At 37.0% G+C, this 16928-nt stretch overlaps 1 long non-coding RNA gene across 2 annotated transcripts in view; it reads right to left on the bottom strand.

The window, feature by feature from the left end:
• The window catches only part of LOC141739256 (uncharacterized), a 116909-nt gene extending 100236 nt beyond the window's left edge, over nucleotides 1–16673 (bottom strand). For both annotated transcript variants that reach the window (XR_012585634.1, XR_012585633.1), the window contains exon 1: nucleotides 16289–16673. This is a non-coding gene — a long non-coding RNA (uncharacterized LOC141739256). The remainder of the gene's footprint in view (nucleotides 1–16288) is intronic.
• Nucleotides 16674–16928: the final 255 nt, after the last annotated feature.

Here is a 16928-nt window from a genome sequence, read left to right as displayed (position 1 = left end):
TTATTAATAATAATTAAACTATATAATGGACTTGAAGCAGTATTTTAAATATGAGCATTCATACTTAGAGTGCTCAGATACGATAATCTTAGTACAAATGAGTCCTATGCATATAAAAATGTTATAAGAAGTGATAATCTTGAAATAGTTTGTTACTTTTTTTTAATGTAAGAGCTAAAATAGAAAACGAGCTTTCCTCTTACGTATATAATTAGAGTCCCTCTTATAGGCACACTGAATTTATTCTGATGACTGACAACCATGAAATTTTAAGTGACACTCTGAGAACTCTGTCATTTATTTTCCTGCCGTCCAGCTGCATTTAACTAACTGTCCTTCAATTTCTTGATATGAATACACTTAGACATTAGCCAATGTATCATTCTTGACATCTATTCACCTTCAGCAGTGCATTAAAAAAAAGACAATAAATTTAAAGCAAAGTCAAGGGGCAGTCTTATCTGATGCACAATCAAATACTCTAGTGCCAACAGCATGAAGTACATGTAAGGGTGAAAGTTACACAGTGCTTCGAAGTATTTACTTCCTTTCAAGTTGTAATGTTAGGTTATACCAAGGTCTATCCTTATTTTAAGGACAGCACTGCAGTAGACTGAACCCATACATCATTACACACTCCAAAGCTTCTGAAAGCGTATCCAGTATTCCTTTGGAGTAGACTCTACTCTTAGTTCAGGCAGCAAAACTGTCTTTATTGTCACCACCCGCTTTAAATATGATTAGCTTCACAGTCTGGTACTAAATGCTCAAATTTCCTCCGTTTTATAAGTATGCTTATCCTACTTCAAAATACTAAGCGCATTATACATTCCCAAAAGCTGAGGTGAGAATATCTGTTGAGAATATTAAGCATGCATGTACAAGGTTGATAAGTCATAGAAATAAAATCTTTGTATGGAAATGTTTGCTTTATGCAAGTATTATGCTTTATCAGATGTATGCCATAAAATAGCACTTCAGAAAGCAAAAGTCAATTACAAATAAAAAGCAGTTAAATTTAACAGAGACATCTGTAGCAATGCTTGTATTATTCTTAAGAATTATACAAAAATTAAACTTGAGCTGCTACTGGGGCCCTTTGAAACCATCCTGATCTCTATTCCCTTTGGTCTTCCAGTCCCAGGTGTTGTATTTTCCTTTGTTATTGGCAAATCACTTCTCTTCCTTCCTATGTAGTAAGTGACAGCCATGGATTCCCCTTTGGTTAATCTCTCTGTGCCATCGAGGTTCTTTTTTTGGTCTTTGGAGCACACTCACTGCCTCCCACACTGGGAGATAGCGAGGCTATCTGTTTCTGTCAAAATCTGGAGGTGGAGTTTGGTACCTCAGATCACTAGTGAATCGTGAAAATATGCACTCATTTTCCATATTTTTTTACACACAAATTAGCCGAATAAAATCACGGAGTCAATGATGATGTTGCTTTACTATGGTTTTATGGAAAATTACAAACATTCTCAAAGCAATTGTCCCAAAATGGATTCTTGCACAGAATGAGGGACAACAAAATCTTCAGTAATATATCAGAGATTTTGCTGCTGTAAGATGGCAGACAATGTTGCCTAAAAGCATAACTAATGTAGCCAAAGTTTCACAAAAAATCATTTTGGTTCAGTTCCCATTCTCCCAATCTCTAGTCTGTTTTATCATTACATACACTTGCAATCAGGCTCATTTGGGTACAGTTGTTTGTTGTAATAATCGGTGAGTAACGTTTTTTTCCTATACTTCCAGCCATAAGTATCATCTATGTTCAACACAGATAAGCTTATTATCAGAAGATACTCTTATTCCTAAAAGATTTTTTTTAAAGATGAAAATGTACAACCTTTAATGTGTTATAATAATTTTACAACACACACAATCATTTTACGCACACACAGAAAAAATCATGTCCAGTGTAAACGAAGCAGCCATATACCACTTAATATATTGGCTTAGATGAGATTTGAAACTAATCTAAAATTGAATTATTTCCTCAGAAACGTGTGAATATCTGCATGCTAAGCCCTAACAGTGTCAAAAAATAAAACAAACCTTAAGACAGTATGAAAATCAATCTGAAATTACAGTAGGATTTTCTAAATATTTCTTTATCCCTGTTTTCATAAAATAATAATTTCCAGGAACCTATAAAATCAATACTGCAGTGTTTTCTGTTGAGTGCATGCTTGAAGGAAAATGAATTGCTTAGGGAAGAATAATTTTATATTTCAAATGTATCACTAATAGTTGAGGCTATGTAGAAAAACATCCAAGTCATAAATCAAAGCACTGTCAAGGAAAAGGTAAGGGTAAAGAGTAGGAAAGGCAGCTTATTAACCCTAAGATTCCCTTGCTTATGGGTTATTTCACACATGCTGGTTTGACTTTTCACCTGCCCTGAGCTTTTGTGCAAAGGGAGACATGAATACTGTTAGAGAGAATTACAGTTCTGTACTCAATCATCTTTAAACTTAAGACTGGCATCTGGAGAGATATTGACAATTTTTTATATCATCTGCTGTACATAGCAAGCAGTGCAGCACCAAATGAACAACACTTAGTATGTGCAAAGAGAAACAAGCCAGATTATTCATGGTACAGAAATTATGATAAGAATGTGTTTTGGAGAGATTATCTTGTATAATGAAGCCAATTTTCTCAGTTTTGTACCTCCCAGCCTGACTCAGCTCTCAGCACAGGTGGCTCACTGATGTGACAAGTTGACAGACAGCTTCTCAAAACAAAAAAAGAAGAAACAACATTCCTGACATAAAGTATAGCCCTGGTGCACTTCATGGGTTTGTTTTCTATTTGAAAAAAGAACAGTCATAGATGTGTGGGGGTGAAAAGTACATCTAAGATGGTTTTGCAATCCTAACATTAGGGGTGTGGCTAATCAAAACTTAACAAGGTGGTGTGCCATGCCAAAACTGACAAGCTATTTAGCATATTGTCTTACTAACTAGTACAAATTTCATCTAGTGGTAGTTCAGACTAAGTATTTAGCGTAACTGGTGGTATGGGGCACATTAATCAAATGAGAAGCACTTAGATGTTCTTTGCTTTGTAAATTATAATAAATAAATGGCATTCCTACTTGTTATTTATCTACCTTCAAACTTTAATGAATATTTCTAGTGCTAATTGCTGATTTTCTATATTTAGAGGGAACAGGCACATATGGAGATAATAGCACAATGTGATATTTATGAGGTGCCAGTTCCCTTATAAATATAGAAATTGAGTAATTAGCACGAGAAATATTCATTGAAATTTCAATGCACACTTTGGGATTTGAAATTAAATTGAGCTAAAGTTGATGATCCTTGTCATAAATTAATATTTGGGGATTCGGAATTTAACTCACTAGGGGTATACCTTCAACTACTGAATAATTTAAGTAAAAGTAACATTGGACATAGCAAGCACATATGCATCAAAGGTCAATTACAGCTCTTTGACAGTGTAGGACTGTTGTTATCACAGTTTTTAACACATTTGTTATTTCCCATTATATCAGACTATTTCACTCTGTCTAGTAGATGATAGGTGATTTGAAACAGTGGTGGGACTTAGGTCAGGTCAGTACCTACAGAGGAACAAATCTATGATAACACAGTTATAAATTACACTATATAAACTAAATGCTTCATTGACATAGACTGATTTTGAGCTATTCTTTAAAACCACTAATAATCTTTTAAATAATAATAATACCAAAATAAAGCTGCTTATGAAGATTTAAAGTTGGTTTTGGTAACTTCTGCCTTCTGAAAGCATCACGTGCAACAGAACCTAAACTTTTAAAAATTCAATAATAAGAAGCTACTTCAGACTCAAATGGTTAAAAATGAGGAAACACAAAATGCCTGTACAATACTGATAGATTTTGGCACAAAACATAGACAATGGCAAGCCCTTTAGATGCTTCTTTTCCGTGTTGACATACCAAAGCAGATCCAGTGAAGGACCATGATGATGTTAAAAGGATCTGAGCACCTGATACATGAGGAAAGGCTAAGAGAGCTGGGACTGTTTAGCCTCAAGAAGAAAAGTCTGAGGACATCTCATTAATGCATTTATATCAGTTGGGGGGGGAGCAAAGAAAACAGAGATGGACTCTTCTCAGTGATGCCTAGTGAAAGACCAAGAGGCAATGGGCATACACTGAAATAAAGAAAATTCCCTCTGTAAAACAAGAAAACATTTTTACTATGAGAGTGGTCAAACACTGGAACAGGTTGTCCAGAGAAGTTTGGAGACTCCATCCTTGGAGATGCTAAAAACAAGACAGAGCATGGTCCTGAGCAATGTACTCCCTCATTAGCCCTACTTTGAGCAGGTTGGTTGGACTGGATAGTCTCCAGAGGTGCCTTCCAAACTCGGCAACCGTTCTATGACTCTGTGAAATCACTAGGGAGGAATTTGTAATAAGCTTTCCAGTTTACATAAGATGCCTCTGTGAAATGTGAAGTTGCTGTAGGTAGGAGAATGCAAACAAGAAACACTTTCAGCTACCACAAGCAAGGTTTTATATAGGAGGTGGATGACTTTCAGATGTTTTAAGATGTCTATTAATGTATCACATACCCATGAGAGCAAATTACTTGGCCAGATTTCTTATGTTTGTGCTCTAGATACTAGCATAGCTTCTCTAAATGGATGTGACTGTTTCTATTTTTTTTTTTATATAACATATATTATTCCAATGCAGTTACCTGCTTTTATCTATTGAAGTCATTTATTTTAAAGGCCAAGATACAAGACTGGTTGGAGTTTGTGACTGTAGTACGAAAAATAATTACAACAATCAATGTAAGAATATACTGATTTTTTTAAATGTGAAAATATTTACTTTGCAAAGAAATTAAAGTTAAGAACATAAATTAATCACTTCTTGAGTTGCTTCCTTAACTATGCAAAAGTGCAATAAATCATAATGTGATTATTTATGCTAAGTAGTTTGGTTTTTATAAGAAGCTCATTAAGTGACTCCTTATCTAGGTTAAATGTTTGGGAGCTTTACTTTCATTAAATGTTATCTACATTCACATGGACAAATTCATACATAAATTCCTATTAATCAGTTTAAAACAGATTTTAATAAAACACTAAACAATCTGAATGAGCAAATGCTTTTAATACATACAGTAGACTTTTAACTGATTAATATTGCTGTCCCTAAATGATAATGGATTAATAAGCTTTAAAACTAAATGCATCTGACTACTGAATAAGTAAAACCAAATGAATGGAAGCTTTGAAGGCTCCTCGTCATTAAAACTGGACCTGCACATTAAGGTGATTTTCTAATTAAAGTGAAATGAACAGACTAATTCAAGCGTGATACTTCAGGATATAAGTAGTGGGCTCAAACAATCATGTTATTCTGTAGGAGAATCATATCCTTCTAACATAATTTGGAAAATTTTGTCCCCAGAAAAGCATGTCATACCTTAATTGCAGAGATTTTGACTGAAATGTAAAGCAGCAGCACACATTCTCACAATGAAGATCTCAAAACCTGACACATTTATATGCCTTCCATTTCATGGTTAGCTTCCATGTTTACAACCCTTCCGTATTAATTGAGCATGCGGCAACAGTATTCAAAAGCAGATGGGAAGTTCTCCTCTTCAGTGAATTAATACTATGGCATTATGTGCTACTTCCTGATTTCACAGTTATATGAAAAGAGCTCATCTATATGTAATTCAAAGTGAACACAGAAATGCATCACACCATTTAAAACTGCAATGAAATTCCTCATCTACAAACTCTTGACGAAGGCTAATGCAATTAGAAGAGTTCACTTAATTCTATAACCACTTCTGCTGTAGTATGCTGTTAAACAGATAAATAGCTCCCACAGACACTTGCTAGGTTTCTAAAGAAGTAGAAAATTATTTTACATTTCTCCTATGCTTTTAGCAGACAATGATGGAAAAAAAGCATAAAGAGCCCAAGGAAATCTTGTGCAAAATAGATACGTTTACAGAACATTGTTTTCCAAACAATGGAAAAAGTAGCAAGTGCCAGAACTATATTGTCACAAATAATCCTTTAATTCCTCATATTTGTGTATATGTAATAGAGACTCCCAGATCAGCTTCTGAATTCAATCTGGCTGTTGCTTCCCCTCTATAAAGTAAAAACAAATTAATCCATCCAAAGCATTTGAAATTCAACTATTAAAGACATCAGAAAACTGCAGGAGGAAATTAATACTTCATTATTGAGAGCTGAGTCTGAACAATGTGGGCTAACGCAGGAGTAAAACCTAAGCAAGGAGAAAACAGAGTAGGTGCTGCTTCTATGTATCCTGTCTATCCTGCAAAGTCAGTCAGGAGCAATATAAACTTAATTTGACATTACGTTTGTGTGCACGTGCAAGTTTTAATCAGATTATTAATATGGAAAAAATACTTCCCCATTTAGATGCCTGACTTTTAAACAATATTATTTTAAGCAAAGGTCATCAGGGAGAAAGCCACGCTGTCTCTGCCCTAATTCCTGTAACAACACCTTGTCACCTTCACTTCTGTCATGCGATTAAGCAGCCATCACCGGCCACCAGCCTGTCTCCTATAAATCCTGCTCACATCCAAGCGTCTGGCCAATGCAGATTGAAACCTCAAAATATTTGATTATCAGCTTTAACTGTTTGTGTACAGCAGGTTTTCACAGGCTTACATATTAAATAAATTCTATTGTCTTTTCATTCAGAAAAGGAGGAAAAAAGAAAAAAGTCAAAGTTAATACCAAGATGATTACATTTTATGTCCTTCTTTCTAGGTGTAAAAATTTTTTTTATAAGATATGTGCAAGATGATTTTCTGGGCAGAGCCTCTCCTATTCTGCATTTTTTTTCTTTATGAGAAATCAAAAGTCACCCTGGCAAGGCCACCTTATCAAAACAACCCCATGCCAAACAGTTAAATATGGCAAACATAGACAAGAAAAATAAGATTCACAGTGCTATTTTGGGCAATTTTAGACGTTATTGACAGGTATTCCTTAAAAAGAAAAAACATATTTACATAATAAACACATAACTGTGGCATATAATAATTTCTGTCAACACACTGTACTTTTTTTAGATAAGAGTGCCAGTCTCAAAGTCCCACGTAAAACCAAACTGAGTGTAAAGACAAAACAAACTCCAAGGATTTGTCGTGTCCCTGAGAGCACCACCAGCCCTGACTGTCTCTGTACAGACCTCCAGGGCTCACCCCCGCTCACCCATGGCCCAGGACCCCACGTCCGCCCGCTGGGCTGCCAGTCCCTGCCCCGGCGATGCCACAGCAGGGCCCGTCTCCAGCTCCCCAGGGCCCTGCCCAGTCCGGCCATGGGCCGCACACAGCCAGGCTCACCCACAGGTCCACATCCCAGCCTGGCCTCAGCCTATTCCCATTTCCAAGGAGGTGCCTGAGGCCCGGGGCTGGGGCTGCCCCCGTGCTCCCGGCTGCCCTGCTCCTGGCCAGGGCGGTGAGATGGGCCATGGCTGCCAGCCCCTGCCATCACCCACCTAGTGGAGCCCCTAACACTCGCTGGCCCCCCTGGTGCCCTGACAAGGTTTTAGTGCTGGCCACATGCAAATTAATTCACCATCATTTCCATTTCACTATTAATTAAACATACACAGTTTTCATTATATTATCAGCACTGGTGAAGCCACACCTGGAGCCCTGTGTCCAGATCTGGGCTCCCCAGTTCAAGAGAGACATGGACAGATTGGAGAGAATCTAGTGAAAAGCCACAAAAATTATGAAGGAACTGGCACCTCTCTCCTATGAGGAAAGGCTGAGAGAGCTGGGGCTGCTCAGCCTGAGGAAGAAAAGGCTCAGAGAGGATCTTATCAATGCGTACAAATACCTGAAGGGAGATTGCAAAGGTGACAGAGCCAGGCTCTTCTTAGTGGTGCTCAGTGACAGGATGAGAGGCAGGGGGCACAAACTGAAACACGGGAAGTTCCTCTTGAACATCAGGAAACTATTTCCTACTGAGAGGGAGACTGAGCACTAGCACAGCCTGCCTAGAGAGGCTGTGGAGTGTTCCTCCCTGTAGATATTCAAAAGTCGCCTGGACACGGTCCTGGGCAGACAGCTTTAGGCAGCCCTGCTTGAGCAAGGGGGTTGGACAAGATGACCTCCAGAGGTCCTTTCCAACCTCTGCCATGCTGTGATTCTGTGACACAAAAGAATTATGCTACCAAAACTGATCTTAGTGTAATCACCAAAATAGGACATATTTCTCCAGCAGGCTCTATGCTGGAGAAAGCTCAGAAAAAAAGGAAATTCTTCCATCCCCTCCATTGACAAACAAGAGTTAAAGCTCCTTGTATTGATTGTCAGGATCATATAACAGGTCCACATAGTCTTGTCTGTCAAATAGTCAGACTTCCAGCATGCTCTATGGAAAGCCTAAAAAAAGAAAAAAAAAAGGGACCACGATTCCAATCCATACACAGGCTGAGGCCATCAAGGAGTGCAGGAAATCTCTGCCACCGTGCACATCTCCAGTTCTGGTCACTACCAAAAAGTATTTTCAACATCTAATTAAATTGCTGTGTGTGTCTTTCCTGGTGAACAGAGAAACATATGAAAAAATAATTAGGTCATAATGCCTAGATGTACAAGGCAAGCTGAGAAATTTAACTAGTGAAAGCTCTCTAATAGGTATCATGAGATACCTGCACAACGCTGCTCAGACCTTCCTGATGGCCTGGAGCAGCTGGAGCTCAGGAGAATTCCCCTCCTATTAATAAAAATCTGCATTGCTTCCACTTACCTGTTCTTGAAACAGAAGCTACTGAAAATGTAAAATATGCACCCAGCCATCAAACCTAATTCAAGGTCATAAAATCTATTCCACTCACCAGAAAACACAAGGGCAGCAGCTCCTGACACGTTTTGCACAAGGAGGCCACTTTAATCTTCATGCTTACCAAATTAAAAGCAGTCAGTATATAGGAAGGCTTAATGTAACTCTCAATTTCTTGTTTGAGCTAAGAGAAAAACAAATCAGCGCTACACACAAGACTGCCTTTAGTAGAAATTGATTCTCACCTAAAGGACTAAGGCTTGCTAAGAGACTCTCAGAGGGATTCACCTAACCTCAATCAAGACAAAATTAATGAAGAAGTAGACATCTCCTGGCATATCTTGGCATATCACCTCAACACGAATTGCTCTGTCTCAACATTTTCACTGAAATTAATTTAATTAACTCATCCATTAATAATGAATGATCTACAAGCTTGAAAATAACCATAGATAATTGGTTTTGACTAGAATTTTCCAGTAAGCTGCCACTGAAATGGATATTTTCACTCCAGGGCAGCTTTATGATATTAAAACAATATTAGCTGGGGCATACATAGTCTGCTTGAGTTCATAAACATCTTAGGTATTAAAACCAAAGTAGAAAAAATATCTGTTTGTTCTTCCAGGCATGAAAATAGGAACTGATATTATAGCGCATCTATCGGGTCATTAAATCGTAACTTTCAATTTACCTTGTCACAGGCTGTTCTTTCTTCTAGTCTGAGGGATTATGAAACTGTGTTAGATCTACTACAAATTATCAGAAACTAAGCAGCTCTCATGATAACCATATCAAAAACTCCAATCTCTTGCTTGACCTAAACTTAATCCCAGTGGCCCTGAAAGATGTTAATGGAAATAAATATTTTAAAGAGCACTTATGAGTAATCTGAAAGGAAGGCTAACAATCAAATTCATACCACCCTTGAACTGAAAGCTGTAATATTTATGACTGATTTTTCATAAGAGATATGTCAACAACCTCATTCTGTATCAAAACAACAACTTTAATAACACTTTAAATGTGAAAAGAAATATTTTAATTACTAATTTACTGCTAATTCATCTCCCTCTAAACCTCACATTACCGGTGTCCAGATAATTTACTCTTCATTGTTAAAGCCTATTCTGAGTATTGCCAGGCATTGATTTAATTTTTCCTCTTTCAGGAATTCTCCTGGAAATTGACTCAGTAATTAAGATTGTCTTTGCATCTGACTGCCATTAATTGTTGTGACTGATTGTGATCAGCCTGTATCACATTTGGGAACTTCATTTTGTTCTAAACCAGCCATTTTGAACTTCATGCTGAAAACATATTTAAATGTAAACAATACAGACTTATGTTGCATGCTTATTGTTGATAACCCCTTCTACAGCATTCACTGGGAAAATGCCAATCAATCTAGTGCCTCAGCAGTTTTTCTTGATTACAAACCCAGTCACATGTCATGGTGGACATTTTGGCTTCTTCAAAGCCCAAAAAAATAACAGGGAGAGACTCAGATCATCCAGGGCAGGGAGAAAATTAGGGCACAGCTCTTGAAAGGAGACAGTTGCCATCATATAGAAGCAGCACATTGCTGATTTATTCACATGAATTGCATATCAGGAATTTATCCAAAGAAGCCAAGTTCTCCAAAGAAATACTTTCAAAGATTTCTGAAAATATTAATTATATAATACAGTAAATGACCACACAATATAAACACAAAATAAAATACAATATTACTGATCTAACAGAAAGAAAGGATTCTTAATGCCAAGTTCTGAAAACCACAAATTGATGATTTCTTTCTTAACAGGCAAAAACATTAAGGGTATCATCACTCTTTCAGGTGGAAACTTTGGAGTGAGTATGAGCAACATTATCTCAGTCATTCTTTTATTTCCATATCAGTAAAATAAGACTGCTTTAATATTAAATGGAAAATGGATATCTCTAACTTGTTGCATGTCTTTGGGAAGATTAGATCCAATTTTTAGTTTAATTTTGCAACCAGGATGTTTTCTATAGTAGTCTTGATATTTTTGTCTGTGATTAGTTCAAGCTATTTCAGTCAAAAGGACACTTCTTTTACAGTTTCTTAGTTTTCTTTCATTCTGCTTTCCTGAATATCTTTTTGGGCCCCCTTTCAAGTAAAAGTTTTCATTCGTCATCTCCAAAGTACAAAATATATGCTCCTACAAAGCATCCAAAACCAAGTAAAAAGTCTACAACAGTCTTTTAGTTGTTTGTCTCTTTATCATTTTTTTTGGATTAGAAATCATCTTTTAGGCCTGTGTTTTTACGGCGCCCTGTGCAATAGAGCTTTGGTTTACAGTTTGGGTTGCTGGGTGGTGCAGCAGAAGTCTATGTCATACAGGGAAGTGAAAATGAGACTTCTGTCTGAAGTGAAATGCTGAGAAGATTGAACCGGAAGGGTCAGACAGTTGTCTAACTCTCAACAGATTAAAGAGAAATGTGATGAAAAGTTTATTTTGCTAAGTTTTTGTTCCTTACTTTCTTGCCATGTTACCTCAGGATTAAAGGAGAAGTTTGGAGTACCCAGAAGTTGTTGGTGGGATGGTGGGGAAAGTGGTGATAAGTTAATTGAGAGAGAAGGCAAAGTCAGAGGCTTTTGTGTTCTGGGAGGTTAGAGAGATTGCTGAGTGCCTCATGCCAAGAAAAGGCATTGCTTTACACTGAATCTGACAGTATAACCTAAGTCCCAGAAAGAGACAGAATGATTAGTAGCCATTCTGAAGCAGTGAACTAAGAAACACTGCAATGCTTTTTTAGGGTGGAGGAAGATGAGGAATACTTGAATAAAACTGGTCAGACATACAGCTGAAGCTCAACTAGGTTTTCAGACAGAAATAAAAGGAATACAAATTTCTTTTAAAAATTAGTCAATATTGGCCTGAGATCTGAGATAGATGTTCCCACTGTCCTTGAACCAAACAGAAAAATGCCAACCTGTCCACTACTGCTCATCAGCATTCTCTGTGAGGTATAAAGCTCGTTCAGCGCTTTGCATGTTAGTTCACTTTTTGAGAAAACTAGAAAAGCGCACACAGAAATACACCAACATGAGCTCCTGTGCAGCCCAGAACAGGTCTAATGGAAATAAATATGTTAATACAGGCAGCAGAAGGCTGTCTAGTACCATCACTGCCATGGCTCACTTGTTGTTTGGTAAACTAATTTGGTACAAAATTTAAAAGAAGGTAACAACAAAATCACTATGAGCCACATTTAGATCACCTGCTTTTTGATTCCCTTTTTGGCTTGTTTCTTGCAAACTAGAGCAGTAGTAGAGTTGTCATTAATTAAAAATACCAACTTTTTTACGTTCTTCCTCTCTTTCTCTGTCAATTTATTTTTTCTCATTTACGTCCAATGTATGATGCAGAGAGCTCAGAGTGGACTTGCCTTGATTTTATTAAAGCCATTTTGACCAAGGAAGCTTCATTTTAAGAACTTGAAACTTTTGCTTATTGCTTGCATTAAAAACATCCTTCAAAAGGGGAATGAAAGGAGAATACACTTTATTCATAATTCATAATGCTGTCAAGTAGTAGAATTATTGGTATCTTAAATTTTTATGACATTTGCAAAAGGACATTATAAAAATACTTAGAAAATCTGATTTTATTGCATTTCACAAACTCACCTTACACTTGGACTTAAGTAATAATTAGCATTTTTACTGGCATTGAGCTTCTGGAATTATATATCAGATAAAGTAATTTCAAAAGTTCAGCAGCAGTCAAAATTCTAATTTAAACTTTAGGAAAGTATTAAGGCTGGAATCATGTGCAAACCAGTGGAGCAGAATGCCTAAAGCATCAGCCTGTTAACTAAATTAAACCAGTTACCCATTGCATTGAAAAGACATAACGTGCAGGTGTAATTGCCCCAGATGAGTATTTGCATACTAGAGGGTCCAAACTTCTCCTGTTCTGAGTTTTTAATTCAGCAGTAATCCAGGCAAGACTGCAGGTAGGCTCTCTCAATGAAAAATTACTAATTTTGCAATGAACATTTCCTCTCCTCCCCCCACTTTAGTTTCCCCTTCTTTATTACTTGTCATAATAATGGATACATTTTTATTTTCATCTTTTTAGTGGTTGCATACAGATCATTTCAGTTTTTGGGGAGATTTCCTCAACTTACTTCAAAGACCTTTACTGGTTACTTAACAGGAGAAAACTACATCTTTGGAGCTTTTTTATTATTTTTTTAAGATTCTGTAAGACAAATGTTGCTAGTAACTTACATGCCTAAAGACACAAATAAACATCAGGGAAATTTTCAAACACTCTTATCTCCCATTCATTTTGGCAGAAGTTAGCTAACTAGGTCCTGTTCATGGATTTCTCTGCAAGTCTCCATTGCCCCAAAATCTCTAAAGGGAGCAGGATTTGTCAGCAGTTTTCATAAGAACTAAAGAGCTCAGCAATTTGCAGAAGATCTGGATATATTACTCACCTCTCAGACCTGGACTGGCACCCATATCTCAGAGCCATATCTTTGTTTTATTTAAAAGTCCATGAAAACAGGAGACGATTCAGCAAGATGTTTTGACTTAAATTAACTAGATTTTTTTTCATTTAAAAATGCTTTTTGAGAAAATTCCAGCAGATAATGTCTAGAATAGTTTCTGTATTTTCCTTATATATTGATAGTGTGCCCACCCTGCAAATTATGTGGTTTTTAAGATGATTTTTGGTAAGTTTGTGAAAGGGATTCTCTTTACCTCCTTTTAATGTCTTTTCATCAGAGGGTCAAATCTATCCTGTTAAACTTTGGGCATTCACAAAGTCACTATTGAGGTTGGAAGGCACCACTGAAGATCATCTAGTCCAACCTCCATGCTCAAAGCAGGGCCAACTAGAAAAGGTTTAAGGACCATGTCCAGTCAGATTTTGAACATCCCTGAGGAGAGAAACTCCACAACCTCTCTGGTGAACCTGTTCCAATGCTTGAACACCCTCACATTAAAACGAAACCGAAAACCTCCTAAATCTGTCAATCTGAGGATGGTTTACCTAACAAGGTTAATCTACATAAAATTCATTTTCATCAGATTTGGTTTAATATGAAGGGGTTACTTATTTCTATCTGTTTTCAGGTTCTGGTACACATTGCCTTTGACATATGGATCCTGGAAGCAAGTTCAGAAGCTACAGCAAACTCAGATACAAATCAAAACAGCCTAAAGATAGGGCAGAGAGTGAGTAATCTGGACATCCACTATACAAGTCTAGCTATTGTAAGGATTATTTGAATATTTCCCCCTACTGATGAGAAACGGAACAGCTAACCAAGCAAGGTTACATTAGAAGTCAAGAAATGGCATTGTATGGTACGTTTTATGACATTAATACAAACCCTAATGTTATGTATTGATTTCAAGACTTAACTAGAGTTATGTGTATCTTATATTATTATCCTTTGATGTAAAACCATGATGGAACATGTTTCTATAAAATGTAAGTTTTCAAACAATTTCTGCTATAAAGATATTATTTTTCAAGTTTTCAGTATTTTTTTAGTATTAATATATTTGAAGTTTGAGTCCTGAGACTGAAATATTCGGTAAAATGAAGCACAACGTCCCAAACTTGTACTAACCCAGACTAATACGCCCATTTTGCACAGGTCTGGAGCACAGACCTGAATTTATCTCCTGGGCTTCTAATTCCAGGATTAATCTGAGTGCAGCGATCTTAAGAGTCACAGGGGAATTTGCATCACTTGGTATTTATTTTGTATAGTTTGAAAACAACAGTCACAGAATCACAGAATGGTTTGGGTTGGAAGGGACCTTAAAGACCATCTAGTTCCAACCCCCCTGCCATGGGCAGGGACACCTCCCACTAGACCAGGCTGCTCAAAGCCCCATCCAGCCTGGCCTTGAACACTTCCAGGGATGGGGCATCCACAGCTTCTCTGGGCAACCTGTTCCACTGCCTCACCACCCTCACAGTAAAGAACTTCTTCCTGATATCCAACCTAAATCTACCCTCTTTCAGTTTGAGGCCATTACCCCGTGTCCTATCATTACACTCCCTGATAAAGAGTCCCTCCCCATCCTTCCTGTAGGCCCCATCCTTCCTGTAGGTCCTTTGATCACTAAAGGAAAAATAGGTATTCTAAACAGTAATTGAAGGAGAACTGGTCAAAAACTTTATGGCCCTTCTGAATTTTCTCTATTTTTCAGACTTTTTCAAGAACAGAAAAAAAAAATCAGATTTGAGAGACCAAAAAACTGAGAGGCATCATAGCTAAACTACAGCCCTTGAAGCCTGACCACTAAACCAGGACTACGTCTCCTTGAACCTGTAAATCTTGCTTCATCCAGTATCCTTATAAACATGTGCCCTTCTCCAGATTGAGGATCACAGAAGCCTTACAAGGTCCGCCTTTTCTGCAGCTGTGGAAACCTACCTTTTATGCAGCCTTTCAACCGAGCTATGAATAAACTCAGCAGCTGCAGCACTCTGGATTCCTCAGGCTTCTTTGTTATTTTCTGGAAGTTCACAGAAGTTCATATTTTCATGATACGCTATAGTCAATGAAAGACTTTTTAGGTGAATTGCATGTTATAGAACCATAGAACGGTTTGGGTTAGAAGGGACCTTAAAGATCATCTAGTTCCAATCCCCCTGCCATGGGCAGGGACATCTCCCACTGTTGGAGAGAGAGTGCTTCATTTGAGTACGGTATCACAAACACCTTCTTTTAACTGCTTTTTACCTTAAGGATGAAAATTTTTAAATCCGAAACTAACTAACAATCTCTGCTTCTGGCATTAAAAGTCCTAAGGCATAAGAAAATTTTACAAGCATAAGAGATGCTGATAGGAGCTTGAAACTCCATTGTTACCACCACTGGATATTTCATTCTAAATCTTTTTAATTTAGTGCATTTTTAAATCTCAGATTTTTGCAAATGTACAAAACTTTATTTAAAAATATCTGAAAATTACTCAGAAAAATCTGAAACTAGGAGGCCTAAAGCTCAAAAATAGTTTTAAAAATCCATTTAAAAATTATGGGGTTTGATCTAGAAATAATTTTTAATTCTTTAATCTTTTAACACCATTCTTACCTCACAATACTGTAATGTTAACACTAACACTAATTAAAGGTGTTGCAATTTTTTTCACTTGAAAATTACACATTCATTTAGTCCTCATAGTAGACTTCTTTTTAGTTCATTTCTAAAGTTAAAAGTTATAGCTGACATATATTTGATTAATTTATTTTAAATATCTCTACAAAGTGGGTACCACAGGAGTATATTTATATTAACTATTTAATAACTAAACAGTTATTAAAAACTAGTTATCAATAAATACTATTTAATAACTAAATCCAATTTTTTTAAAAAAAAAGCACCCTGAATAGCAAAGACAGAACATTCACCAGAATACATCTCATCCAATAGCACTTAAAGTTTTTCTTACCTTGTTTTCTATTTTTAACTACAAATTGAAGATGAGCAGCTCAAGTATTTCTAGGATGCTGTTGTCCCTGAAATTCTTGTGCCCCTGGCTTCATAGCAGTCCATGGAACAGGATTGCTTTGACCTGAAGTGATGTTGGAAACTATCTTCTCTTTTTTCCACCTCTTAAAAAAAAAAATCCAGAAACTTTCCTATTACAGGGCTAGAAAAAAAACCACACCAGACCTTCTGAAGTTTATGAAGAACCAACAAGTAAGATATCACTGTCTGTGATTCGGAACATGGATCTGATCCCTCCAGATACATAGCAAGGCTCTCACCACCTGTGACAGCGCTATGATTAGGATCACTATAAGCAGCTTACACCTACATGGAAGCATCTGTTACTGATTGCTATTAAAAGCATAGCACAAGAGCAGACCAGCCATTGGACTTATCTGCATTTTTTAAGCTACGATTTTCATCAAACTTTAAACTTCTTGATACTGTCAGCTGCCCTGTGAAAATTATTTCCTTTTAGATTTTCTATGAACACCAAAAAATGGGAAGTGGCTGAAAGTGAAGAGCTGGTCAGCCCTGGAGAAAAATACTAGGTACTAGAGTGCACGAGGCCAAGAATCTAAGTTAGATTCTTTGGAACG

The sequence above is a fragment of the Larus michahellis genome, chromosome 2 (genome assembly GCF_964199755.1).
Source record: "Larus michahellis chromosome 2, bLarMic1.1, whole genome shotgun sequence".
NCBI lineage: Eukaryota > Metazoa > Chordata > Aves > Charadriiformes > Laridae > Larus > Larus michahellis.
This window is presented reverse-complemented; position numbering and strand designations above follow the sequence as displayed.